The sequence below is a fragment of the Anomaloglossus baeobatrachus genome, chromosome 3, assembly GCF_048569485.1.
Source record: "Anomaloglossus baeobatrachus isolate aAnoBae1 chromosome 3, aAnoBae1.hap1, whole genome shotgun sequence".
Taxonomy (NCBI): Eukaryota; Metazoa; Chordata; class Amphibia; order Anura; family Aromobatidae; genus Anomaloglossus; species Anomaloglossus baeobatrachus.
Genome location: NC_134355.1, coordinates 213346181 through 213373908, shown reverse-complemented (window position 1 = coordinate 213373908; position 27728 = coordinate 213346181). Strand labels below are relative to the sequence as shown.

Genomic DNA, 27728 nt, shown 5'->3' with positions numbered 1-27728 from the left:
TGCGCCTCGCTCTGTCATTCCCCGTCTGCGCGCCTCGCTCTGTCATTCCCCGTCTGCGCGCCTCGCTCTGTCATTCCCCGTCTGCGCGCCTCGCTCTGTCATTCCCCGTCTGCGCGCCTCGCTCTGTCATTCCCCGTCTGCGCGCCTCGCTCTGTCATTCCCCGTCTGCGCGCCTCGCTCTGTCATTCCCCGTCTGCGCGCCTCGCTCTGTCATTCCCCGTCTGCGCGCCTCGCTCTGTCATTCCCCGTCTGCGCGCCTCGCTCTGTCATTCCCCGTCTGCGCGCCTCGCTCTGTCATTCCCCGTCTGCGCGCCTCGCTCTGTCATTCCCCGTCTGCGCGCCTCGCTCTGTCATTCCCCGTCTGCGCGCCTCGCTCTGTCATTCCCCGTCTGCGCGCCTCGCTCTGTCATTCCCCGTCTGCGCGCCTCGCTCTGTCATTCCCCGTCTGCGCGCCTCGCTCTGTCATTCCCCGTCTGCCTCGCTCTGTCATTCCCCGTCTGCCTCGCTCTGTCATTCCCCGTCTGCCTCTCTGTCATTCCCTGTCTGTCTCTCTGTCTATCCATCTCTCCACCGGTATCATAATACCTCACACAGAAGCTTCTAAAAAGGGAAGGTATCGTCAAAAAAAAAAAAAAAATAATAACTGAAAAAATGTAAAGTAATAATGTTTAAAGGTTTTGTTTAAATATTTTTTTTTTTTTTTAATTGTGCAAAATATAAAAAAAAATGTAAAAGTTTGATATTTTCCACTGTTAAACACTAGGGGGAGCAGCTTCTGAAATCCTACTGAATTTCCACTGTATAAAAAGCTCAGATTACAGCCTGCCGTAAAGTGGGCGGAGTCTGCTCTCCTGTGTGTGATGGCGCCTCCCTCCTCCTAATCTGAGTGTTTACAACAGATAACAGAGAATGACATGTAAGGACACAATGCACAGCCATTTTCCTGGTGACCAGAAATGTCTAAAGTGTCACCAAGGACAGCAGGAGTATCACCCAGGATAGGATTAGATACACGGCTCTGCAGACAGTATCACACAGGAAAGGATTACATACACAGCTCAGCAGACAGTATCACACAGGATAGGATTAGATACACAGCTCAGCAGACAGTATGACACGATAGGATTAGATACACAGCCCTGCAGACAGTATCACACAGGAGAGGATTAGATAAACAGCCGTGCAGACAGTATCAGACAACATAGGGTTAGATACACGGCTCAGCAGACAGTATCACACGGCAGAATTAGATACACAGCTCAGCAGACAGTATCACACGACAGGATTAGATACACAGCAGTACAGACAGTATCACACAGTATAGGATTAAATACATGGCTCTGCAGACAGTATCACACAGAATAGGATTGGATACACGGCTCTGCAGACAGTATCACACAGGATAGGATTAGATACACAGCTCAGCAGACAGCATCACACAGGATAGGATTAGATACACAGCTCAGCAGACAGTATCACCGGTACACACACAGGTACTCACATGCAGTGGCGCGCGCATACACACACACACACACACACACACACACATAATCACCCCTGATGGGGACCTTGTGCTACACACACACTCACCCCTGATGGGGACCTTGTGCCACACACACACTCACCCCTGATGGGGACCTTGTGCCACACACACAATCACCCCTGATGGGGACCTTGTGCCACACACACAATCACCCCTGATGGGGACCTTGTGCTACACACACACACACACACACACACAATCACCCCTGATGGGGACCTTGTGCCACACACACACACACACACACACACAATTACCCCTGATGGGGACCTTGTGCTACACACACACGCACAATCACCCCTGATGGGGACCTTGTGCCACACACACACACACACACACACACACACAATCACCCCTGATGGGGACCTTGTACTACACACACACTCACCCCTGATGGGGACCTTGTGCCACACACACACTCACCCCTGATGGGGACCTTGTGCCACACACACAATCACCCCTGATGGGGACCTTGTGCCAGACACACAATCACCCCTGATGGGGACCTTGTGCCACACACACAATCACCCCTGATGGGGACCTTGTGCCACACACACAATCACCCCTGATGGGGACCTTGTGCCACACACACAATCACCCCTGATGGGGACCTTGTGCCACACACACAATCACCCCTGATGGGGACCTTGTGCCACACACACAATCACCCCTGATGGGGACCTTGTGCCACACACACACAATCACCCCTGATGGGGACCTTGTGCCACACACACACACACACAATCACCCCTGATGGGGACCTTGTGCCACACACACACACACACACACACACACACACACAATCACCCCTGATGGGGACCTTGTACTACACGCACAATCACCCCTGATGGGGACCTTGTGCCACACACACACTCACCCCTGATGGGGACCTTGTGCCACACACACAATCACCCCTGATGGGGACCTTGTGCCACACACACAATCACCCCTGATGGGGACCTTGTGCCACACACACACACACACAATCACCCCTGATGGGGACCTTACAATCACCCCTGATGGGGACCTTGTGCCACACACACACACACACACACACACACACACACACACACACAATCACCCCTGATGGGGACCTTGTACTACACACACAATCACCCCTGATGGGGACCTTGTGCCACACACACAATCACCCCTGATGGGGACCTTGTGCCACACACACAATCACCCCTGATGGGGACCTTGTGCCACACACACAATCACCCCTGATGGGGACCTTGTGCCACACACACAATCACCCCTGATGGGGACCTTGTGCCACACACACACAATCACCCCTGATGGGGACCTTGTGCCACACACACACAATCACCCCTGATGGGGACCTTGTGCCACACACACACAATCACCCCTGATGGGGACCTTGTGCCACACACACACAATCACCCCTGATGGGGACCTTGTGCCACACACACACAATCACCCCTGATGGGGACCTTGTGCCACACACACACAATCACCCCTGATGGGGACCTTGTGCCACACACACACAATCACCCCTGATGGGGACCTTGTGCCACACACACACAATCACCCCTGATGGGGACCTTGTGCCACACACACACAATCACCCCTGATGGGGACCTTGTGCCACACACACACAATCACCCCTGATGGGGACCTTGTGCCACACACACACAATCACCCCTGATGGGGACCTTGTGCCACACACACACAATCACCCCTGATGGGGACCTTGTGCCACACACACACAATCACCCCTGATGGGGACCTTGTGCCACACACACAATCACCCCTGATGGGGACCTTGTGCCACACACACAATCACCCCTGATGGGGACCTTGTGCCACACACACAATCACCCCTGATGGGGACCTTGTGCCACACACACAATCACCCCTGATGGGGACCTTGTGCCACACACACAATCACCCCTGATGGGGACCTTGTGCCACACACACAATCACCCCTGATGGGGACCTTGTGCCACACACACAATCACCCCTGATGGGGACCTTGTGCCACACACACAATCACCCCTGATGGGGACCTTGTGCCACACACACACACAATCACCCCTGATGGGGACCTTGTGCCACACACACACAATCACCCCTGATGGGGACCTTGTGCCACACACACACAATCACCCCTGATGGGGACCTTGTGCCACACACACACACACTCACAATCACCCCTAATGGGGACCTTGATCCACACACACACACTCACAATCACCCCTAATGGGGACCTTGTGCCACACACACACACTCACAATCACCCCTAATGGGGACCTTGTGCCACACACACACACACTCACAATCACCCCTAATGGGGACCTTGTGCCACACACACACACACTCACAATCACCCCTGATGGGGCAGCGGGCAGAGCGGGGACTTGGGAGAACGGAGGGAGAGGGGTGTCATTGGAGACGGTAACGGCGGGGGGAGGGGCGGCGTCAGTAGCGGAGGCAGAGCAGAGGCTGGGGAAAACGGAGGGATGGGATGTCATCGGAGACAGTAACGAGGGGAGGGTAGGCGGCCTGTACTCACACATCCCGGCGGGTGACAGGGGTAAAGTGGCGCAAACAGCACAGTCTGTGAGCTCCACAATAATGGCGCTGAACTCCTCCCTCTGTTGTGTTCTGGACAGCCCAGGGGGCGCGTTCAGGTCACAGCAGACGCCCACTGTAACGTACTTCATGGGGTCGGAGCCCGACTATCAGTCTATGCACAGGGGCAGCCATAAAGGAAGGAGTTACTGTCGTTACACACACGGCAAATCCAGCATGGCAGCCCCCAGTGCCTCCAGTAAAATAAGAATTACAAAAAACTAAATAAGCTGCGATTTTCATTTTGTATTAGAAATACTTGATTTCATAATCACTATTTTTAATACAAAAATAAAAAAAACGCGATACCTTCCCTTTAAGCTGGGTTCACACATAGCGACAACGACGTCGTTGCTAAGTCACCATTTTCTGTGACGTAGCAGCGACGTCCCGTCGCTGTGTGTGACATCCAGCAATGAGCTGGCCCCTGCTGTGAGGTCGCCTCTCGTTGCTGAATGTCCTGGACCATTTTTTGCTCGTTGCTCTCCCGCTGTGAAGCACACATCGCTGTGTGTGACAGCGAGAGAGCGACTAACTGAAGCGAGCAGGGAGCCAGCTTCTGGCAGCCTGCGGTAAGCTGTAACCACGGTAAATATCGGGTAACCAAGGGAAGCCCTTTCCTTGGTTACCCGATATTTACATTAGTTACTAGCACCGCCGCTCTCACGCTGCCAGCGCCGGCTCCCTGCACACGTAGTCGGACTGCACATTGTGTAAATAAGCAAAGGTTTGCTTATTAACCCGATGTGTACTCTGGCTAGGAGTGCAGGGAGCCAGCGCTAAGCGGTGTGCGCTGGTAACCAAGGTAAATATCGGGTAATGGTTACCCGATATTTACCTTAGTTACCAAGCGCAGCATAGCTTTCACGCGTCGCTGCTGGCTGGGGGCTGGTCACTGGTGAGATCTGCCTGTTTGACAGCTCACCAGTGACCTTGTAACGACGCAGCAGCGATCCTGATAAGGTCAGGTCGCCCATCGTGATCGCTGCTGCGTCGCTATGTGTGAACCCAGCTTTATACTAGCAATGTCCTTTGTTGCCTATAATAACCAATCACAGCTCCTATTAATGACCTCACCTACTAGCTCCATTGACTTTAATGTAAGGAATTTTTTTGGAGTGTAACTAAGGGCGGCACAGTGGCTCAGTGGTTAGCACTGCAGCCTTGCAGTGCTGGGGTCCTGGGTTCAAATTCCACCAAGGACAACATCTGCAAGGAGTTTGTATGTTTTCCCCGTGTTTGCGTGGGTTTCCTCCGGGTACTCCGGTTTCCTCCCACACTCCAAAGACATACAGATTGGGACTCTAGATTGTAAGCCCCAATGGGGACAGTGTTGCAAATGTATGTAAAGCGCTGTGGAATTAATAGCGCTATATAAATGAATAAAATTATTATTATTAAGACACACGGCATGAAAATCGGAGCGAATGGGATGCGATAAAACATCATATTCCACTCGGACAAACATTAGCCTATGTGCCAGCGCATATGAGCGATTATTTTCTCGGCCCCAATCGGATCGAGAAAACAATTGCAGCATGCTGCGATTGTTATGCGAGACTCTCTCGCATCCATTTAAGTGTATTGGGCGAGAGAAGAATCGCACTGCACTTGCGTTACACCGGTGTACCGCGAGTGCAGTGCGAGAATGGCAATAGCCGGCAACGGAGGAGAGAGATAAATACCTCCCTCCCCTCCACAGTGCTAGCCCACCCCTCCTGAGTGCCGACTCGTCCCCTGCAGCTGAGGTCCGATCGCATGATCGGAGCTCAGTCGCAGTGACCCTCGCATGACAGTCTGCTCCTGCTGTGCTCCCAGCGTGAGCCGAGTGTCATGCGAGGATCACAGTAGTGCCCTGTGTGGCCCCAGCCTAAAGCGCGGGGTTACACTTTCCCCTCAAAAAATAGTCTATGACGTTCCCTGGGTCACATGGGGTGTCTGTGCAAAATATCGTGATTGTAAATGAGACGGTGCGGGCTCCAATAGCGGACACACATATATATATATATATATATACTAGAAGGTGGCCCGATTCTACGCATCGGGTATTCTAGAATTTACGTACTGTGTAGTTAATGTATGATTTTTGTTATATATATATATATATATATATATATATATGTTGTTGTGTGTAGTTACCAAGTGTTTGTGTGGGGGCTGTACATGTTGTGGGTGTTGTCTGGGTGTGGGGGGGTGAGAGCGGTGTTGTGTGTGTGTTGCGTTGTTTGTGGAGCGCTGTGTGTCTGTAGCGTTGTGTGTATATGTGTTGCGCGGTTTGTGTGGGTGTGGTGTGTTTTGGGGGGAGGTATGTTTTGTGCAATGTGTGCACCTCCCATCGTGCTCCATCCGCCATGCTGCGCACCCCCCATCGTGCTCCATCCGCCATGCTGCGCACTCCCAAACGTGCTCCATCCGCCATGCTGCGCACTCCTCATCGTGCTCCATCCCCCATGCTGCGCACTCCTCATCGTGCTCCATCCCCCATGCTGCGCACTCCTCATCGTGCTCCATCCCCCATGCTGCGCACCCCCCATCGTGCACCATCCCCCACTCTCCTCCCAGCATCAGCCACTCTCCTCCCAGCATCAGCCACTCTCCTCCCAGCATCAGCCACTCTCCTCCCAGCATCAGCCACTCTCCTCCCAGCATCAGCCACTCTCCTCCCAGCATCAGCCACTCTCCTCCCAGCATCAGCCACTCTCCTCCCAGCATCAGCCACTCTCCTCCCAGCATCAGCCACTCTCCTCCCAGCATCAGCCACTCTCCTCCCAGCATCAGCCACTCTCCTCCCAGCATCAGCCACTCTCCTCCCAGCATCAGCCACTCTCCTCCCAGCATCAGCCACTCTCCTCCCAGCATCAGCCTTCCCCAGGATCAGCCTTCCCCAGGATCAGCCTTCCCCAGGATCAGCCTCTCTCCTCCCAGCCTCCGTCCTCCCAGCCTTCCCCAGCATCAGCTTTCCCCTCCCAGCCTCCCTCAGCATCAGCCTTCCCCAGCATCAGCCTCTCTCCTCCCAGCCTCAGCCTCTCTCCTTCCAGCCTCCCCCAGCATCAGCCTCTCTCCTTCCAGCCTCCCTCAGCATCAGCCTCCCCTTCCCAGCCTTCCCCAGGATCAGCCTCTCTCCTCCCAGCCTCCTTCCTCCCAGCCTCCACCAGCATCAGCCTCTCTCCTTCCAGCCTCCCCCTGCCAGCCTCCCCCAGCATCAGCCTCTCTCCTCCCAGCATCAGCCTCTCTCCTCCCAGCATCAGCCTCTCTCCTCCCAGCATCAGCCTCTCTCCTCCCAGCATCAGCCTCTCTCCTCCCAGCATCAGCCTCTCTCCTCCCAGCATCAGCCTCTCTCCTCCCAGCATCAGCCTCTCTCCTCCCAGCATCAGCCTCTCCTCTCTGTCCCCAGCATCAGCCTCTCTCCTCCCAGCCTTCCCCAGCATCAGCCTCCCCCAGCATCAGCCTCTCTTCTTCCAGCCTCCCCCAGCATCAGCCTCCCTCTCCCAGCCTTCCCCAGGATCAGCCTCTCTCCTCCCAGCCTCCGTCCTCCCAGCCTTCCCCAGCATCAGCTTTCCCCTCCCAGCCTCCCTCAGCATCAGCCTTCCCCACCATCAGCCTCTCTCCTCCCAGCCTCAGCCTCTCTCCTTCCAGCCTCAGCCTCTCTCCTTCCAGCCTCCCGCAGCATCAGCCTCTCTCCTTCCAGCCTCCCTCAGCATCAGCCTCCCCTTCCCAGCCTTCCCCAGGATCAGCCTCTCTCCTCCCAGCCTCCTTCCTCCCAGCCTCCCCCTCCCAGTCTCCCCCAGCATCAGCCTCCCCCTCCCAGCCTTCCCCAAGATCAGCCTCTCTGCTCCCAGCCTCCTCCAGCACGCCGTGCTCCTCTGCCGACACTCACACACCCGATCGCATACACTCACACACACCCGATCGCATACACTCACACACACCCGATCGCATACACACACAGACACTGACGATATCGCACATACGCGCTGACACTCACAACATCCGGAGATACCACATGCTTCTGGCCATGTGATCCTCCGTCAGGTCCTGGAAGGTCACAACAGCACAGTATCGCCGCCGAGAAGCAAGCGATATCGCCGGATGCTGTGAGTATGTGGATGCGATGTGATGTGTGTGTGAGGTGTTTGTGAGAGTGAGTGTGATCTGATGTGTGTGTATGTGTGTATATGTATGTGTGTGTGTGTGTGTGTGTGTGTGTGTGTGTGTGTGTGTGTGTGTGTGTGTGTGTGTGTGTGTGTGTGTGTGTGTGTGTGTGTGTGTGTGTGTGTGTATGTATGTATGTATGTATGTATGTATGTATGTATGTATGTATGTATGTATGTATGTATGTGTGTGTGTGTGTGTGTGTGTATCTTCCGCCGCTGCAGGACCTTGATGCGCTTGTAACCATGCTAGCATGGTTACCAACGTATCCACACCACTCCCGTGCGAGCGGGGGCCGGGGGGGGGATGGGGGGGGGGGGGGGGGGTGGTAGTGCAGTACTCACCTCCGTGACAGCCGTGTCAGTTCGGGGAATGCGCGGGGATGGGGGGGGAGAGAGGGGGGCGGGGCCAGAGCTAGCGTGCATTGCGTGAGGGGGGCGGGGCGTGGCGTGGCCGAATTGCCAATGCCTGCAGGGTGCCGGGGCGAGAGGCCAATCTGTGGGGGAGGCGGAGCCTGGGCGAGCGGCTGGCCAATCCGTGTGGGGGCGCAGCCTGGGCGAGCGGCCAATCCGTGGGGGGGCGGGGCCATGGCGAGCCCAGCGGCCAATCAGCTTTGTGTCACCGAAAGGACACAATTTTGGAGCATGACAGACAGACAAACAGAATAAGGCAATTATATAGATAGATAGATACATAGATACATAGAGATTATATATATATATATATATATATATATATATATATATATATATATATATATATATATATATATATATATATATATATATATATATATATATATATATATATATATATATATATATATAATCTATCCACACATACATAGCTTTATATATTAGATATACACATATGGCTGACGATTCTGTCTGGGGTTCGTCATTTTAATGACCCAAAAAAAATGGTGCATGCAGCTTTTTTTGGGTAGTCAAAATGACGGCTAGCGGTTAATGTTTGATTGGTGTTTGCAGAATTGGAGCTTTTCCAAGAGTGATGGCGGATTGTGGAAGTCAGTATGCCAAGGAGGATCTCAGCTCCCCCGGTAAAGGCATCACCTGGGTTCTCTCTCTGGGGGACGGTGCAGGGAGAGCAGCTCCATGTTCAAAGAGGCAATGCCTGGCAATAGAACAAAAGTTGTTTCCAGCATCATGGCCAAGAAAAGAGGTTAAAAACCAATTTTATTCCATAACTTGTGCAAATACAACAGGATATGTCTAAAGCGGGCTTTACACGCTACGAGATTGCTACAGCGATCTCGTTGGGGGTCACGGATTTTATGACGCACATCCGGCCGCTGTAGCGATCTCGTTGTGTGTGACTCTTAGGAGCGTTTTTGGATCGTTGCAAAAACGTCCAAAAATCGCTGCTCGTTGACATAGGGGTTCATTCTCAAATATCGCTGCTGTCGCGTGGGCGAAGTTGATCCTCATCCCTGCGGCAGCACACATCGCTACGTGTGACGCCGCAGGAACGAGGAACCTCTCCTTACTTGCCACACGCCAGCAATGAGGAAGGAAGGAGGTGGGCGGGATGTTCGTGCCGCTCATCTCCGCCCCTCCACTTTGATTGGCCGGCCACTTAGTGATGTTGCGGTGACGTCGCTGTGATGCCGAACGTCCCTCCCCCTTGAGGGAGGGATTGTTCGGCAGTCACAGCGACACCGCCGACCAGGTAAGTGCGTGTGACGCTGCTGTAGCGATAATGTTCGCTGCGGCAGCGATCACCAAATATTGGCATAACGATAGGGGCGATGTTGCAGCGTGTAAAGCCCGCTTAAGACTAAAAACCTCTGTTAGGTGTGAAACGCGTCAGACATTGTTTTATACATCATGGATGTCCATCCAGTCTAGTGTTGGTTTTAACCTTATGGAATAAAATTGGTTTTTAACCTTTTCTAGGAAGTGATGCTGGAAACAACTTTTTTCTATTGCCGAAGGTTCGAGGGGTAGAGGCGGAGCTGTGGTGGAGTCTGATGGGGGCTCGAAAATTTTGTCAGTATCGGGCCCGGAAATTCCTGGTGGCATCTCTGGCTGGAGGGGCCCGGGGCGGCTGCCCGCAGTGTGTGCGTTTTCACTTTCATGCATCATGCCCCCGGGGCCATCACCAAGCAACTGATTAACACCACTGGGAGCCGGCACTGTTTGTATAGCTGCAGACTGGCCAACGCAGAGATTCAGAGGCGCCCACACTGCACACTGTGCACGGCCTGTGCTGAAGAGGAGGGAGTGGCCAGGAGGCAGAGATGCCAGGAGGAGAACAGCCAATCAGGAGAGGGGGCAGACGCGGGAAAATGAAATGATGAAAAGGAAAAAAAGAGTGCAGGAGTGAAGAAGGAGTAGAAACCACAAAAAAAAAAAAAAAAAAAAAAAAAAAAGAGAAAAGCAAACAGAGCAGAAAAACTGTTAGAAGCGGAGAACAGAAGGAATAGAAAGAAAAAGCAGAGGACAGGAGAAGCAGCCAGGAAGACTCACAGGAAGTGCAGCAGAGAGGCCTGAGCCACTATCATCATCTCTCACAGCACAGGAGCAGGTGAGTATTATAATGTACAAATGTCTGCCTGTAACACTACAGAAAAACTGCCCTGTGCTGTGCCATCACTCTGTGTGTGTTGCCCCTGTGCCAATACTGTGTGTGTTGCCCCTGTGCTGTGCCATCACTGTGTGTGTGTGTGTGTGTGTGTATTATTCCTGTACTTTGCAGAATTTTACTATAGATCCTAAGGCTATAAAGAGTCATAATCCTTACCATTAAATGGGGGAGACAGATGTGAAAATGTATATTGTGTGTAGTGAGGGGCATGAAGGAGGACATCCCTACTTTAGGCCAAGTTCACATATTGCAGATTTTTTAGGGATTAGTGGTGTGATCCCACTGGTCTTGGTGCAGTGGACTCTGCTCAATAACAGGACGGTGGTTATATTCAGACTATGTGGTGATATTTGGTCATGGTGTGGCGGCATTATTTTGCCATGTAATAATACATTGCAAACCTTTATATGGGTGTTGTTCAGTAACACTATGTAGTAGTATGTTTTATTTCTGACTATAAGCCGCCCCCAATAATGCATGCCGGCCCCCAATAACATGTATCATGATTATTATAATAACGTTTTTTTGTTTGTTTTCTTATCAGTGGGGGGGCCCCATTCAGACTTTTGCTATGGGGCCCCATGATTTCTATGTACGCCCCTGCATGTACCCTCCATGTTTTGAAACCTTCCCTGCATGGGGCAGCATATTCCCCCCCCCCCCTTTTGCCACCGTGCCTACGCAGAGCTGCATGCCCTCCACCCTCCCCAGCAGGGCTGCAAGACCCATCCTGTCTCCACCCCCCACCCCCCCGCGGAGCTGCATGACCCCCCTCCCACGGGGCTGCATGACCCCCCTCCCCCCCTCCCACGGGGCTGCATGACCCCCCCCCTTCCTCCCACGGGGCTGCATGACACCCTCCACCCCTCAGGCTCACACACATCTCAGCAGGTCCTGCCAAAGAACTCAATTACTCCAGAAGTGAAACTGCGATTTTACTTTTAGCCCTGAGCAACCCCTTCAATTGTGAAACATTAGCGGGGTCTAATGCCAGAGAGACGGGACCAGGAAGTTTCTCCTACTGTTTTGTCCGCTCACATGTCACTTACAGCCCATCACCCTCCACTGCCAGAATCAGGGTATAAACGTAAACCGCCTCGTGTACAGCACTCATGCAGGGAAAGCCCACAGAACACCCGTGGAATGTAAACTCACCCGGCACTATCACGTCTCAGAAGACGAATCTCGCTCACTCCACACCCGCTTTCCTCATCCGTGGAGACAGCGTTCGTTCTGACATGCGCAGTACCAGGGAGCGGGTAGCGGAGGAGGCGACGAAGCTTTTACCGCACCGACTTGTGGCGTTTGCTCCTGGGACTTGTAGTTTATGTTGCCAGTAACACGTTATATGAAAAGCAGCTGGCTAACCTGAACGGACTACATTTCCCATGGTACCACAGGCTCTTCTGCCTAGAACCAATGGCATTCGTAGGAGGGGACTCTTCGCCAGCCAATGAGAACACGGTAGGGGCTGACCTAAGGGTGACAGTTAGAGCAGTCGGTGGGTGGAGCTAATGTGCTTGGGATGACGGCACGGCTCGGTGTGTGAGGTGGGAGGGGGAGAAGCGCTCGACAAGACGCGGACTAGGTCGGTGATCGCGCATCTCCCGTTCTTTAACCTTGCGCTTCCGCAACTAATGGAGATACATTAGGGACTTGCGGTGGAGCAGGTGTGGCACTGTCTGCTACAGAGCGGCGAAGGGCAGAAGACACGGAGATAATCCGGTGACATGCACGGTGGATGAACAAAAGGGAAGAAGCAGCGATCAGCAGGGTCCCCGCTAGTGGCAGCTCAGTGCGGCGCATCCCGGCAGCCGTGTGCCCGGACACTGCCTCTTACTGCCGTGACACCGGCTCCAGAACGGCCATTCCATGTGAAGAGGGGCAGGCGTGTGCTGGCGGAGTGCGGCTGGTGCCTGGGCAGCTGCTCGGTGATTGTCTCCCTCTGGTCCCCATCCGAGGCCTGCTGCACCGTCTGTGCTCTGCCTCAGGGCACTCACAGCTGGCCTCCGCCACACTGCTACACCCAGGCTGCTGCAGAACCTCTTACCTGGCTGAGTTTTTCTAAAGCTGTCGTGACATTTCAACCTGATCGCCATTGAGCGGTCACATTCTGTTTAGAGTGATGAGGCTGGAAGTTCGTAGCGCTGCTGCCCATCACTGATGGATCCTCCTCTATAACAAGTCTCTGCCTTTGTTCACGGATCAGACCCGGCATCTCCGTGTCCCATGGATGTAAACAGATCAGTAAGTTTCCGTTAGCCCTTTGTTTACTATGGAGGTCATGATGATCTGTGTATGCGGGGACAGAGGTGTCCGAGTCACGTCACTGATACATATGTGATGGATTGATGGAGTAGTCCTGTGCTCACTGTATGCGGATGGGAGGCGTTATATATTGTGTGTGATATATGGGCCCTGGTAACGGTAGCCGGGTGTAATATATGGGCCCCTCTAATGATAGCCGGGTGTAATATATGGGCCCTGGTAATGATAGCCGGGTGTAATATATGGGCCCCTCTAATGATAGCCGGGTGTAATATATGGGCCCCTCTAATGATAGCCGGGTGTAATATATGGACCCTGGTAATGATAGCCGGGTGTAATATATGGACCCTGGTAATGATAGCCGGGTGTAATATATGGACCCTGGTAATGATAGCCGGGTGTAATATGTGGGTCCTGGTAATGATAGCTGGGTGTAATATATGGGCCTTGGTAGTGATAGCCGGGTGTAATATATGGGCCCCGGTAATGATAGCCGGGTGTAATATGTGGGCCCTGGTAATGATAGCCAGGTGTAATATGTGGGTCCTGGTAATGATAGCTGGGTGTAATTTATTCACCCTGGTAATGATAGCTGGGTGTAATTTATTGACCCTGGTAATGATAGCCGGGTGTAATATATGGGCCTTGGTAGTGATAGCCGGGTGTAATATATGGGCCCTGGTAATGATAGCCGGGTGTAATATATGGGCCCTGGTAATGATAGCCGGGTGTAATATATGGGCCCTGGTAATGATAGCCGGGTGTAATATATGGGCCCTGGTAAAGATAGCCGGGTGTAATATATGGACCCTGGTAATGATAGCCGGGTGTAATATATGGACCCTGGTAATGATAGCCGGGTGTAATATATGGGCCCTGGTAATGATAGCCGGGTGTAATATATGGGCCCTGGTAATGATAGCCGGGTGTAATATATGGGCCCTGGTAATGATAGCCGGGTGTAATATGTGGACCCTGGTAATGATAGCCGGGTGTAATATGTGGACCCTGGTAATGATAGCCGGGTGTAATATGTGGACCCTGGTAATGATAGCCGGGTGTAATATATGGACCCTGGTAATGATAGCCGGGTGTAATATATGGACCCTGGTAATGATAGCCGGGTGTAATATATGGACCCTGGTAATGATAGCCGGGTGTAATATATGGACCCTGGTAATGATAGCCGGGTGTAATATATGGACCCTGGTAATGATAGCCGGGTGTAATATGTGGGTCCTGGTAATGATAGCTGGGTGTAATTTATTGACCCTGGTAATGATAGCCGGGTGTAATATATGGGCCTTGGTAGTGATAGCCGGGTGTAATATATGGGCCCTGGTAATGATAGCCGGGTGTAATATATGGGCCCTGGTAATGATAGCCGGGTGTAATATATGGACCCTGGTAATGATAGCCGGGTGTAATATGTGGGCCCCTCTAATGATAGCCGGGTGTAATATATGTGCCCTGGTAATGATAGCCGGGTGTAATATGTGGACCCTGGTAATGATAGCCGGGTGTAATATGTGGACCCTGGTAATGATAGCCGGGTGTAATATGTGGACCCTGGTAATGATAGCCGGGTGTAATATGTGGACCCTGGTAATGATAGCCGGGTGTAATATGTGGACCCTGGTAATGATAGCCGGGTGTAATATATGGGCCTTGGTAGTGATAGCCGGGTGTAATATATGGGCCCTGGTAATGATAGCCGGGTGTAATATATGGGCCCTGGTAATGATAGCCGGGTGTAATATATGGGCCCTGGTAAAGATAGCCGGGTGTAATATATGGGCCCTGGTAATGATAGCCGGGTGTAATATATGGGCCCTGGTAATGATAGCCGGGTGTAATATGTGGACCCTGGTAATGATAGCCGGGTGTAATATGTGGACCCTGGTAATGATAGCCGGGTGTAATATATGGACCCTGGTAATGATAGCCGGGTGTAATATATGGACCCTGGTAATGATAGCCGGGTGTAATATATGGACCCTGGTAATGATAGCCGGGTGTAATATATGGACCCTGGTAATGATAGCCGGGTGTAATATATGGACCCTGGTAATGATAGCCGGGTGTAATATGTGGGTCCTGGTAATGATAGCTGGGTGTAATTTATTGACCCTGGTAATGATAGCCGGGTGTAATATATGGGCCTTGGTAGTGATAGCCGGGTGTAATATATGGGCCCTGGTAATGATAGCCGGGTGTAATATATGGGCCCTGGTAATGATAGCCGGGTGTAATATATGGACCCTGGTAATGATAGCCGGGTGTAATATGTGGGCCCCTCTAATGATAGCCGGGTGTAATATATGGGCCCTGGTAATGATAGCCGGGTGTAATATGTGGACCCTGGTAATGATAGCCGGGTGTAATATGTGGACCCTGGTAATGATAGCCGGGTGTAATATGTGGACCCTGGTAATGATAGCCGGGTGTAATATGTGGACCCTGGTAATGATAGCCGGGTGTAATATATGGGCCTTGGTAGTGATAGCCGGGTGTAATATATGGGCCCTGGTAATGATAGCCGGGTGTAATATATGGGCCCTGGTAATGATAGCCGGGTGTAATATATGGGCCCTGGTAATGATAGCCGGGTGTAATATATGGGCCCTGGTAATGATAGCCGGGTGTAATATGTGGACCCTGGTAATGATAGCCGGATGGAATATATGGACCCTGGTAATGATAGCCGGTTGTAATATATGGACCCTGGTAATGATAGCCGGGTGTAATATTTGGGCCCTGGTAATGATAGCCGGGTGTAATATGTGGGCCCCGGTAATGATAGCCGGGTGTAATATGTGGGCCCTGGTAATGATAGCCGGGTGTAATATTTGGGCCCTGGTAATGATAGCTGGGTTTAATATGTGGGTCCTGGTAATGATAGCTGGGTGTAATTTATTGACCCTGGTAATGATAGCCAAGTGTAATATATGGGCCTTGGTAGTGATAGCCGGGTGTAATATGTGGGCCCCTCTAATGATAGCCGGGTGTAATATGTGGGCCCGGTAATGATGGCCGGGTGTAATATGTGGGCCCTGGTAATGATAGCCGGGTGTAATATGTGGGCCCTGGTAATGATAGCCGGGTGTAATATGTGGGCCCTGGTAATGATAGCCGGGTGTAATATGTGGGCCCTGGTAATGATAGCCGGGTGTAATATGTGGGCCCCGGTAATAATAGCCGGGTGTAATATGTGGGCCCCGGTAATAATAGCCGGGTGTAATATGTGGGCCCTGGTAATGATAGCCGGGTGTAATATGTGGGCCCTGGTAATGATAGCCGGGTGTAATATGTGGGCCCTGGTAATGATAGCCGGGTGTAATATGTGGGCCCTGGTAATGATAGCCGGGTGTAATATGTGGACCCTGGTAATGATAGCCGGGTGTAATATGTGGGCCCTGGTAATGATAGCTGGGTGTAATATGTGGGCCCCGGTAATGATAGCCGGGTGTAATATGTGGGCCCCGGTAATGATAGCCGGGTGTAATATGTGGGCCCCGGTAATGATAGCCGGGTGTAATATGTGGGCCCCGGTAATGATAGCCGGGTGTAATATGTGGGCCCTGGTAATGATAGCCGGGTGTGGTATGTGGGCCCTGGTAATGATAGCCGGGTGTGGTATGTGGGCCCCGGTAGTAGGCCGGGTGTGGTATGTGGGCCCCGGTAGTAGGCCGGGTGTGGTATGTGGGCCCCGGTAGTAGGCCGGGTGTGGTATGTGGGCCCCGGTAGTAGGCCGGGTGTGGTATGTGGGCCCCGGTAGTAGGCCGGGTGTGGTATGTGGGCCCCGGTAGTAGGCCGGGTGTGGTATGTGGGCCCCGGTAGTAGGCCGGGTGTGGTATGTGGGCCCCGGTAGTAGGCCGGGTGTGGTATGTGGGCCCCCGTAGTAGGCCCGGGTGTGGTATGTGGGCCCCCGTAGTAGGCCCGGGTGTGGTATGTGGGCCCCCGTAGTAGGCCCGGGTGTGGTATGTGGGCCCCCGTAGTAGGCCCGGGTGTGGTATGTGGGCCCCCGTAGTAGGCCCGGGTGTGGTATGTGGGCCCCCGTAGTAGGCCCGGGTGTGGTATGTGGGCCCCCGTAGTAGGCCCGGGTGTGGTATGTGGGCCCCCGTAGTAGGCCCGGGTGTGGTATGTGGGCCCCCGTAGTAGGCCCGGGTGTGGTATGTGGGCCCCCGTAGTAGGCCCGGGTGTGGTATGTGGGCCCCCGTAGTAGGCCCGGGTGTGGTATGTGGGCCCCCGTAGTAGGCCCGGGTGTGGTATGTGGGCCCCCGTAGTAGGCCCGGGTGTGGTATGTGGGCCCCCGTAGTAGGCCCGGGTGTGGTATGTGGGCCCCCGTAGTAGGCCCGGGTGTGGTATGTGGGCCCCCGTAGTAGGCCCGGGTGTGGTATGTGGGCCCCCGTAGTAGGCCCGGGTGTGGTATGTGGGCCCCCGTAGTAGGCCCGGGTGTGGTATGTGGGCCCCCGTAGTAGGCCCGGGTGTGGTATGTGGGCCCCCGTAGTAGGCCCGGGTGTGGTATGTGGGCCCCCGTAGTAGGCCCGGGTGTGGTATGTGGGCCCCCGTAGTAGGCCCGGGTGTGGTATGTGGGCCCCCGTAGTAGGCCCGGGTGTGGTATGTGGGCCCCCGTAGTAGGCCCGGGTGTGGTATGTGGGCCCCCGTAGTAGGCCCGGGTGTGGTATGTGGGCCCCCGTAGTAGGCCCGGGTGTGGTATGTGGGCCCCCGTAGTAGGCCCGGGTGTGGTATGTGGGCCCCCGTAGTAGGCCCGGGTGTGGTATGTGGGCCCCCGTAGTAGGCCCGGGTGTGGTATGTGGGCCCCCGTAGTAGGCCCGGGTGTGGTATGTGGGCCCCCGTAGTAGGCCCGGGTGTGGTATGTGGGCCCCCGTAGTAGGCCCGGGTGTGGTATGTGGGCCCCCGTAGTAGGCCCGGGTGTGGTATGTGGGCCCCGGCAGTGGCCGGGCAGCTTCTCCGCATTTTCCTGCATATAACAATAGCCCAGCACGGGTGATGTTCTGTTTGTCCTCATGCACTGACCTCAGAGCTGCTGACAAGTATATTGGTGGAATAATACAATGTGTCTAAGCCTGCTATGCCCACAGCAATAACAAATAAGTAAATAGAATCGGGCTTGATGCTGCGCTAAAAAACACAAATCCACAAAGTTGTAAAGGATTCTTTTCTTTATTTCCAAAGGTCAACGTGTTTCAAAGGCATGTCTGCCTTCTTCATCAGGACAAGGAGAATAAAAAGAACAGCCTTTATTCTCCTTGTCCTGATGAAGAAGGCGGACATGCCTTTGAAACGCGTTGACCTTTGGAAATAAAGAAAAGAATCCTTTACAACTTTGTGGATTTGTGTTTTTTAGCGCAGCATCAAGCCCGATTCTATTTACTTATTTGTTTTTATCTACGGTTATATCGGGGCTGCAGCTTACCACATCTGTTTACATTCATTTGTTTCTGCTTAACCAGGAGTTGTGCCTGTCACATTTATAGCCGGTGAGTACCTGTCCTATTGCCATATATCCATTTATCATCGGATAAGACCCTATATATGCTTTTTTCCACAGTTCTCTCTGATGCCCACAGCAATGGCAGAGGGCAATAGAATCGGGCTGCCCCATTGTATGGTTGTATACATTTACACATATTTCACATGTTATTTCCTTTCTCACAAGTGGGGTAACTTTCAGCAGTTATTGTGGAGCCATCCCCGGGCTGCTCATGCCACAACCCTGCACCTAAACATTACAGAGAAGCCCCCAATATGCCTTTGCTCTGTCTGGTGGGCAGTTCCATTTTTGTATCCCTGCATACCTAATATGATATATTCCATTAGAATGAGTCGGGAATATATGTTCCTAATCTCTAACATTGCCCTTCGTGGCTTATTGAGTAGGTAACGGCCGCCCCTTCCTCATGAGCTGGAGTGGCGCGGTTTGCTGTAGGAAATGAAAGTTTTGTCTGATTTGCTTGGAATTCTGCTGCCTATTCTTTCCTGTGACTTGTGTGAATGAAGCCGGTCACTATAATCTGTAATGTAGTGTGCAGGCCTGTCCTCAGAGGTGATCGCAGTGTATACGTTGTATGGGAATAATGGGTGGCCCAGAGCAGTTTATTGGGACTTGCTCTTAGCCCAGTACCGGTGTAGCTGCATGTAATAGAATTTGTCCAATCCTCATCTCTTCTGTGTTTTCACCAGTTAGACCTTACTCTGCCAGATATGAGAATAACACCAGGGAACTGGCCGCGCTGCTCATTGTTCTGCGCATGAGTACAGGAGCGAGAGGTCCGGCCTGAGAGCGCTTCTCGACTGTTCTTACAGCAGAACTTTCCATGTATTTCCAGTCCAGTTTCTCCAACCTCAGATTGAAGTGATATAAAACTGAGTCGGGCATTTGCCCCTGGTTGTGTGAAATCTTATTGTATATGAATACAGCGCACTCCTGTGGGGAATTATACTGGGGTGATTTGCCCTCCACTCGTGGGCATTGAGGGAGCGCCCGTGCAGAATTTCCTACAGGATGGAGAGTTTTACATCCAGGAGTGAAGAATACATTTCATCTGTAGATGGCCGTACACATATTGTCCGTGTTCTCGTGTGTGTTTGGCCAATATCACCCCAATGTCTAGTGACAATGTTTCATTCTCAGTCTAGTCTTTATTAGTGCACTGAATTCTCTGCATTTGGACCCATTCGATGTCAATGCTGTAACACAAGAACGTACAGGAGTTTTCCACTACTGTCATATTGTTAATGTTCTATCCTTTAAGATACTGTATATCACAAAGATGAGTCCACTCCTCACCATATTGTAAATATTTTATACCTTTTCATGGGGCAACACTGAAGATTCGACACTTTGATACAATGTATAGTAGTCAGTGTTCAGCTTGTATAACAGTGTAAATTTGGTGCCCGGTAAATAAAACAGCCAATAATGTCTAAACTGCTGGCAATAAAAGTGAGTACGCCTCTAAATGAAAATGGCCAAATTGTACCCAAAGTGTCAATATTTTGTGTGGCCACCATTGTTTTCAAGCACTGCCTTAGGCTGCTTTCACACATCCGTTTTTTGCCGTGCGGCACAATACGGCGCTCTGCAGGAAAAACGCAACCGTTTTTTTTCCCGTCGGTTGCGGTTTTTCCTGCATAGACTTACATTAGTGCCGTATTGTGCCGCATGGGCTTGCGTTCGGTCCGTTTTTTGCCGCATGCGGCAGATTTAGCCGATGCGCGGCCGGATGGAACGTTGCCTGGCACTTTTTTTTTTCTCCGGCAAAAAAAAAACGCATCGCGCCGCATCCGCCCGATGCGGCATGATTTGCAACGCATGCCTATGGACGCCGCATGTGGCGTCCTGCGGCAAACACCGCATCCGGCCGCCACATGCGTTTTTTTCCACTGCGCATACTCAGTAGCCTGCCGCAAGCGGCAAAACCCGGACGGGCCGCATGTGAAAACTTATGCAAAGGATGCGGTTTTGTTGCCGCATCTGTTGCATAGGTTTTAGAGCAGGATTGGCCGGCTCTGCTAAAACCGGATGTGTGAAAGCAGCCTTAACGGTCTTGGGCATGGAGTTAACTAGAGCCTCAAAGGAGAAACTGAACTGCTCTTCCATCCTCCCTGATGACATCACGGAGCTGGTGGACATTAGAGACCTCACGCTTCCTCCACCTTCCATTTGAGGATGCCCCACAGATGCTCAAAAGGGTGTGGAGACATGCTGCTTGGCCAGTCCAGCACCTTTAGGCCGGCTTCTCACTTGCGATTTTCTCGCAGTAGTGCAATGCGAGAAATTCTCGCATTGCACTCGGACACATGTTAAACAATGAGGCAGCTCCCATCTGCTATTTTTTTTCTCAGTCCAAATCGGACTGAGAAAAAAAATCGCAGCAGGCTGCTATTTGTAGAGTTTCACGCACGAGTCTCTCCAATGTAACTCTATGGGAGCATGAAAAAAAAGCATTTCACACGGACCGGCACTCACACCATCCTAGTGACATTCTTTTTTCTAAATACATTAATCGCATGTCTCTCAAAACACTGGAAATGAGTGAGGTCTCATAATGTCGGTCAATCACAGAGATTGACCGACATTGTGAGACCTCACTCATTTCCAGTGTTTTGAGAAACATGCGATTAATGTCAGTCGGTCTCTCCCTCTCTCTGTTGCATCTAATAAATGGGACTATGTTGGGCAGCTGCAGGTTACTATTTTTAGGCTCGTGGCGGTCCAATAACCATGCACCTCCCCAGTCTGAGAATACCAGCCGCCAGCTGTCTGGCTTTATCTTGGCTGGATATTAAAATTGAGGTGGGGGGGGGACCGCATGTCACTTATTTTGATACACAGCCAAGATAAGCTCAGGGATGGAGGCTGCAGCCTGTAGTCATGGGCTTTATCTGTACTGGGTATCATATTACAGGGGGACTCTACACCAATTGTTTGTTTATTTTTATACCACGATAATGATACTCAGACACTGCCTGTGAGAGGTTGCAGTCAGATGCTGTTACGCGGCACTGAAAGTGAATGCGCGACCTGAAAGCAGTGTGCCAACATGAAGGATCTTTGGTGAATTTGAAGCGTGTAGTCCTATCCCCAATCCCTTCTACCACCATTGTTAATCTCCAGATTCTGGTCCCCATAGATTTTATATGGGGACTGGATTCCAGACAGGAACCGGATTTTTCTTTAAAAAGATAACCGGGACCCACTGAGTGCGCTCATCTCTATATGTGAGGTCAATAACTGTGTCCAATAAAAAAAATAGGTCTGTTTAATGATGTTATTACACACACACACACACACACACACACACACACACACACACACACACACACACACACACACACACACACACACACACACACACACACACACACACCCCCATACCCATGTAAATATCCACACACTGGACTTGCGTTACATACCAGCCTGTCTACTCTTCAGTTCCTTTAAACTGCAGAAGAGTGGGCCCTGAACAATTCACCACTTTCAGCTCCCCAAATGCCAGCCTTAACAGTAAATAGGACTTTGTAGTAGAGTGTATATTGTAAGCATATTCCAAAAATACTGCAAAATTATGTTAGGGCTTATTTTTGGGGAAACGTGCTTGGCTGATCCAGATTTATTTGGTTGTAACCTCCGCTATATTGCTTGTCACAAAAAAAAACAAAAACCAGTCGAACAAACTACCGTAATGTCAATGTAAACTTTAAACAAAAAATGTCTACACTGTGTTTAGAAAAAGAGGAAAACAAAAGTGCTAAAAATGAAAAATTTGTCCAAGAATTAAGAGGTTAAAGAGTTTTTCCCACTTCACCTTTATTTTAACCCCTTCTGCTTCAATATTTCCCAGGTAAAGTTTTTTGGGTTTTTTTTTTTTATAGTGGGTTGTATTTCATGTTAGTGGTTAAATTTTGGTCGATATGATCTTGCGATTGCGTCTTATTTATGAAAATCTAAAACTTGACAAAAAAATAGAATGTCAATTTTCAACTTTTGAATTATGTGTTTTAAACCATATGTTATACCACACAAAATAGTTATGAAGTAACATTTTTCACATGTCTACTTTACATCAGCACCATTTTTTGAAACATTTTTTTTTGTTAGGAATGTAGATGGGTTAAACGTTTATCAGCAATTTCTCATTTTTCCAACAAAATTTACAAACCCAAATTGGCCATCACTAATGTAGTGGACCCTCTGCTCACTAGTGCAGGAACCCGAGGGGGAGGGGCGAGCAGCACCGAGAGAAAGGGAAGTAGAGAGTCAGCCTGGGTTTGGAAAAAGAAGCTGCAGGAGAGCGGTCTTGGGGACAGGAGGCTGGAGGAATTTGTCCCAGGACCAGGAGTGAGTACATGTAACGCCCCTGGATTATCAGGTTGTCACAGGGTACTGCACAAGCTGCCCTTCCGTGCAGTATTCCACCTCCCTCTTGGTGCTGGGTCCCAATCTAATAGTGTTGCCTCCAATAGCAAATCAGATCCCAGATACCCCCTGCACCACACCACCAGACACACCAGTGGATGGCTTCAGTGGAATAGAGTCGCCCACTTGGGGGGTCAGGGGGAAAGAGAGGAGTGTAGTCAGTGAGTGAGCTGAGAGAGAGTTGGGAAGTAGCCCTCGAGGTGTGATGAGCTCAGAGGAAGTTGGGAGTGGTGGCTCTTGGAGAAACTGTCTAGGTTGTAGACTGTGGTCTGGGCCTAGATGAGTTGGACCCCCAGTCACAGGGGATTGTGGCAAGGTATCTGGACTTGTCAAGGAGGACAGCCGGCAGCCTAGCACTGTCACCGGTCCGGGACTGAAGGCACGAAGGGGTACACGGACCCCACCTCGGGGAGTAGCTTCAGGCAACCCGACAATTCACCTGAGGAGAACGGAGCCTTTATGATTCGTGCCCACCCGCTCCAGAATTGGGGCATTAGCGCAACAAGGGGGATAGGACTTTCCAATCCAAATGGTCCAGAAAATCCCAAGCGTGAGCCCTGAGAGCAAGCTCCCACACTTAGCCATAGTGGAGAGCAGGGCCTGGCTAGTTCTATACTACTAGGCCACCAAGTTGAAGTCAAACTTAGTGCCAGGAGGCAGGTCACGGATCACCAGGCAACACTATAGGGGACAGGACCCGGGCGATCTCCCCTCAGCGGCAGTGGTACCCAGAGACTTGGTTTACCCAGTTGTCAGTGTCTGCTTATGAACTGAGTACGAGAGTGACCCCTCCACTCCAAGGCACCCCTACACCGAGTCCCGGGGCTTCCCCTTACCTGTGGAGGGCTACGACACCTTGCTGCCCCACTTCATCACCCCAGGTACTCCCAACGGCAGCGGCGGTACTCCCCAAATTACCGTACACCACGGGTGGCGTCACAAACTATACATAAACTCCCTTATAAATATTCCCTTTTCATTTGAGTGGCCGCACGACCCCCGGGTCCGGAGACCCTCGAGCCACAGCGAACCCGGATCTGAGCAGCTCAGCTGCTTCCACGGGGCGGTATATACAAATTGAGGAGCAAGGCTACACACACTTAGAGTGAGACGCTGACACCGAATGGTGACACACGGAACCATTGAGACATAGGAGAATATGGTCGCTGAGGGGAGAGCTGTGCCATAGCTCCCTCAGGACCGAGCGCACAGTCCAGGGTGCGAAGCCCTAGGCTGGTTCGCACTTCAGGTCCCGCCAGCAGAATCTGCCCGGCAAAGGATTTCAAGTCTTCTGGCCCACAAAAAGCGCCCAGTTCACAGCAGCATATAGAGCCAGGAGTCATGATGAAGAAGACGGCACCAACTACGGACTCACGCTGCCTGCTATATGGGGCAGGAACGGGGTCCATTTAAGGACTCTGGTCCCAGCGTAGCTTCAAGCTGCAGGGGCTCACACAGCGCAGGCAGGAAGGACTCACAGAGAAACCCACCGGTTCTGACCTCCGAACTATCTGGGATTGGCTGGAGCCCACGACAGCGGGGACCGGCAGTCCAATGGCCGCGACTTAGTGAGTAAAGAACTTTGATTGCAACTCCTGTGTTGCCCCCTTTCTTCACCGCCTCCAACCCTGCGCTCCTTTAACAGAGTGGACTACTACTCCCAACCTCCCTGTGGGCCCGAGCTCTACCTGTGGAGAGCCGTACCAACCCAGCTGCACTACCACCGGCCCTCAGGGGAAACCCTTTTGCAGTGTAGGCTTCTAAGGGGTACTTCTCACATAGCGAGATCGCTAGCGAGATCGCTGCTGACTCACAGGTTTTGTGACGTACCAGTGACCTCATCAGCGATCTCGCTGTGTGTGACGCTAAACAGCGATCTGGCCCCTGCTGTGAAATTGCTGATCGTTACACACTGTTCTGGTTCATTTTTTGCTCGTTGGTCTCCCACTGTGCAGCAGACATCAGCGTGTTTGACGGCGGGAGACCAACGAGCACCGACTCTGTGTAAGCAGCGTACGCTGCTAATCAGGGTAAATATCGGGTAACTAAGCATAGCGCTTTGCTTGGTTACCCGATATTTACCCTGGTTACCAGCGTACACCGCTTAGCGCTGACTCCCTGCACACGTAACCAGGGTACACATCGAGTTACTAAGCAAAGCGCTTTGCTTAGTTACCCGATATTTACCCTGGCTACGTGTGCAGGGAGCCAGCGCTAAGCAGTGTACGCTGGTAACCAAGGTAAATATCGGGTAACCAAGCAAAGCGCTTTGCTTAGTTACAAGATATTTACCTTGGTTACCAAGCGCAGAGTCGCTGGTTGCTGGTGAAATCTGCCTGATTGACAGCTCACCAGCGACCATGTAGCGACGCACCAGCAATCCTGACCAGGTCATATCGTGGTCGGAATTGCTGGTACGTCGTTTAGTGAGACGGTACCCTAAGATAGCCGCAAACCACAGGTGGCGTCACAAATTCAAACTTTATTCTCCCCTGTAATTAACCCCTCCATCTTTATTGACACCGCCGGAGTCACTGAACCGGGCCTGGCCACTGTGACGAGTAACACCCCAAACCCGTGGGCGCGTCACAAACAGTTTAAGAGCAATGCTACCAAATACTAATGAAATGTGTGTAAACTTTTGACTTTGCAGAAAGTAATAATGCCTTAATATTCTCTCTCTCATTATTCTGGCATTTGTCAAATATATAAATAATTTTGGTTCCTAATTGACCTAAAACGGGAAACGTTTATTCTGATTTCATGTCAGATAGTGAGAAAACCATGCAGATGTATTTGTATTTTTAGATAGTGTATGCAAATGTCTGATTGCAACTTTCCGAAGGGATAATAGGAGAAATTGAACTGTACAATTTGTTGTACAATTTCTCATGAGTACACTGATACCGCATATGTGGTCAAAAACTACTTCTGAGGTCCCGTGCAAGGTGAAGAAGGGAAGGCGCACAATATTGGAGTACAGATTTTGCTGGATAGGTTTGAGGGTGCCATATCACATTGGCAGAGCCCCTGACAAGCAGAAGTCCCTCCATAACTTTACAAACTACACCCTTGAAAGAGTTTATCTAGGAGTGAAGTGAGCACATTGACACCACATGGGCCTTACAGAATTTTTTACCATTGGGCAGTGAAGAAAGGATAATTAAATTTTTACTACAAAAAAAAGTTGTTTTAGCCCCAAGTTTCTCATTTTTAGTTTGTAGTGCAATTTTTCCAAAGTGTACCCTTCATGTAATTGGGATCTACCGTATTTTTCAGATTATATGACTCACCCCCCCCCCTCAAAAAAAAAATTGGGAGGAAAATGGGGGTGCTTCTTATAATCCAGATATAGCTTACTGTGGGGCACGGTGGAGCGGGGTTAAAGGAGGCAGGGTCGCAGCTGAAAGAAGTCTGCAGCAGCATCGCATGCTCTGGGCCTGAGGCTAGGAAGAGGAAGTAACGGTGTGATATGGAGGCGCCATTGATCTCCTTTCAGTGGATGAGATGTGCTTCTGGATAAAGGCTGCAGAGGCAGTGCACACGCAGATTAAGAGCTCAGACCTCTGAGATCTCAATCTGCATTTGCACCGCTTCCGAAGCGATGGACTTCAGGAAAATCGCTGGGTAGGCGGTGCACGCGCAGCTTGAGATCTTGGATCTCTGAGATCTCAATCTGCACGTGTGCTGCCTCCGCAGCCATTGTCCTGAAGCCCATCTTGTCCACTGACTGGAAATCAATGGCGCCCGTATCACGCCACTGCAGCACCCACTCCTTCCAGCCTCAGGCCCACAGCTTGCCATGCGGTCACCGACTTCTTTCAGCTGTGACCCTGCCTCTTGTGACCCCACTCTACCGCACCCCCCAGTAAGTTATATACAAATGATAAAATGGACTCCGAATTTTAAGACTGACCCCTTTTTTTTTTTTTTTTTTTTAATTTTCCTATTTTCTTCCTGTAAATTTGGGGTGTGTCTTATAATCCACAAAATACGATACTTTTCAGTTACAGTGGCCAGCTGAGAAGGGAAGGAGTGCTATATTATAGTTCAGATGTTACGGTTATGTTTCACAGGTGCTATGTTATATTGGCAGAAAACAGCAGAGCAGCCCCCCACGCCATAAGTGACCCTATTTTACAAACTACACTCCTCTATAATTTCATCCAGGGAAGCAGTGATCATATTGAGAAGACAGGTGTGTCACAGACTTTTGTCTATTGGGTGGTGAAGAAAAAAATTATTTTACCACAAAAATGTTTTTTTAGCACCAGATTTTACATTTTTAAATGGGGAAATAAGTAAAAATGGCTGCAAAATTATTGAATGTGGCTGTACAGTACTGCCTGGTCACAAGGCAAGACTTGTGAGAGGAAGAGTCTTATTTGACTCTTGAGTTGAAAAAATGTCCTAAGACAAAAGTGAGCGCTTGATTCAGACTTACTTTAAATCCTGCTGCTGGTTTATAGGCAAAAAAACCCCACAAATTGCCTGGATATAAACAATAAAATAACTGAAATTTTTCTATATGTAGAAAATTTCAAAAACCAGCGCTGGATAGTAAGATTAATGAATATTTTAATACTGACCGCAAATTTCTACAAGGGTCAAACAAAAAAC

The 27728-nt window shown here is 51.0% G+C and overlaps 2 protein-coding genes across 2 annotated transcripts in view; one reads left to right on the top strand and one right to left on the bottom strand.

The window, feature by feature from the left end:
- GGPS1 (geranylgeranyl diphosphate synthase 1) overlaps positions 1–12152 on the bottom strand; it is a 104637-nt gene extending 92485 nt beyond the window's left edge. Inside the window, exon 1 of the mRNA XM_075338201.1 lies at positions 12050–12152. The gene's annotated coding sequence lies outside the window, so the exon portion shown is untranslated. The remainder of the gene's footprint in view (positions 1–12049) is intronic.
- Positions 12153–12423: 271 nt separating this feature from the next.
- The window catches only part of LOC142296297 (AT-rich interactive domain-containing protein 4B-like), a 430400-nt gene continuing 415095 nt past the window's right edge, over positions 12424–27728 (top strand). Inside the window, exon 1 of the mRNA XM_075339708.1 lies at positions 12424–13141. The gene's annotated coding sequence lies outside the window, so the exon portion shown is untranslated. The remainder of the gene's footprint in view (positions 13142–27728) is intronic.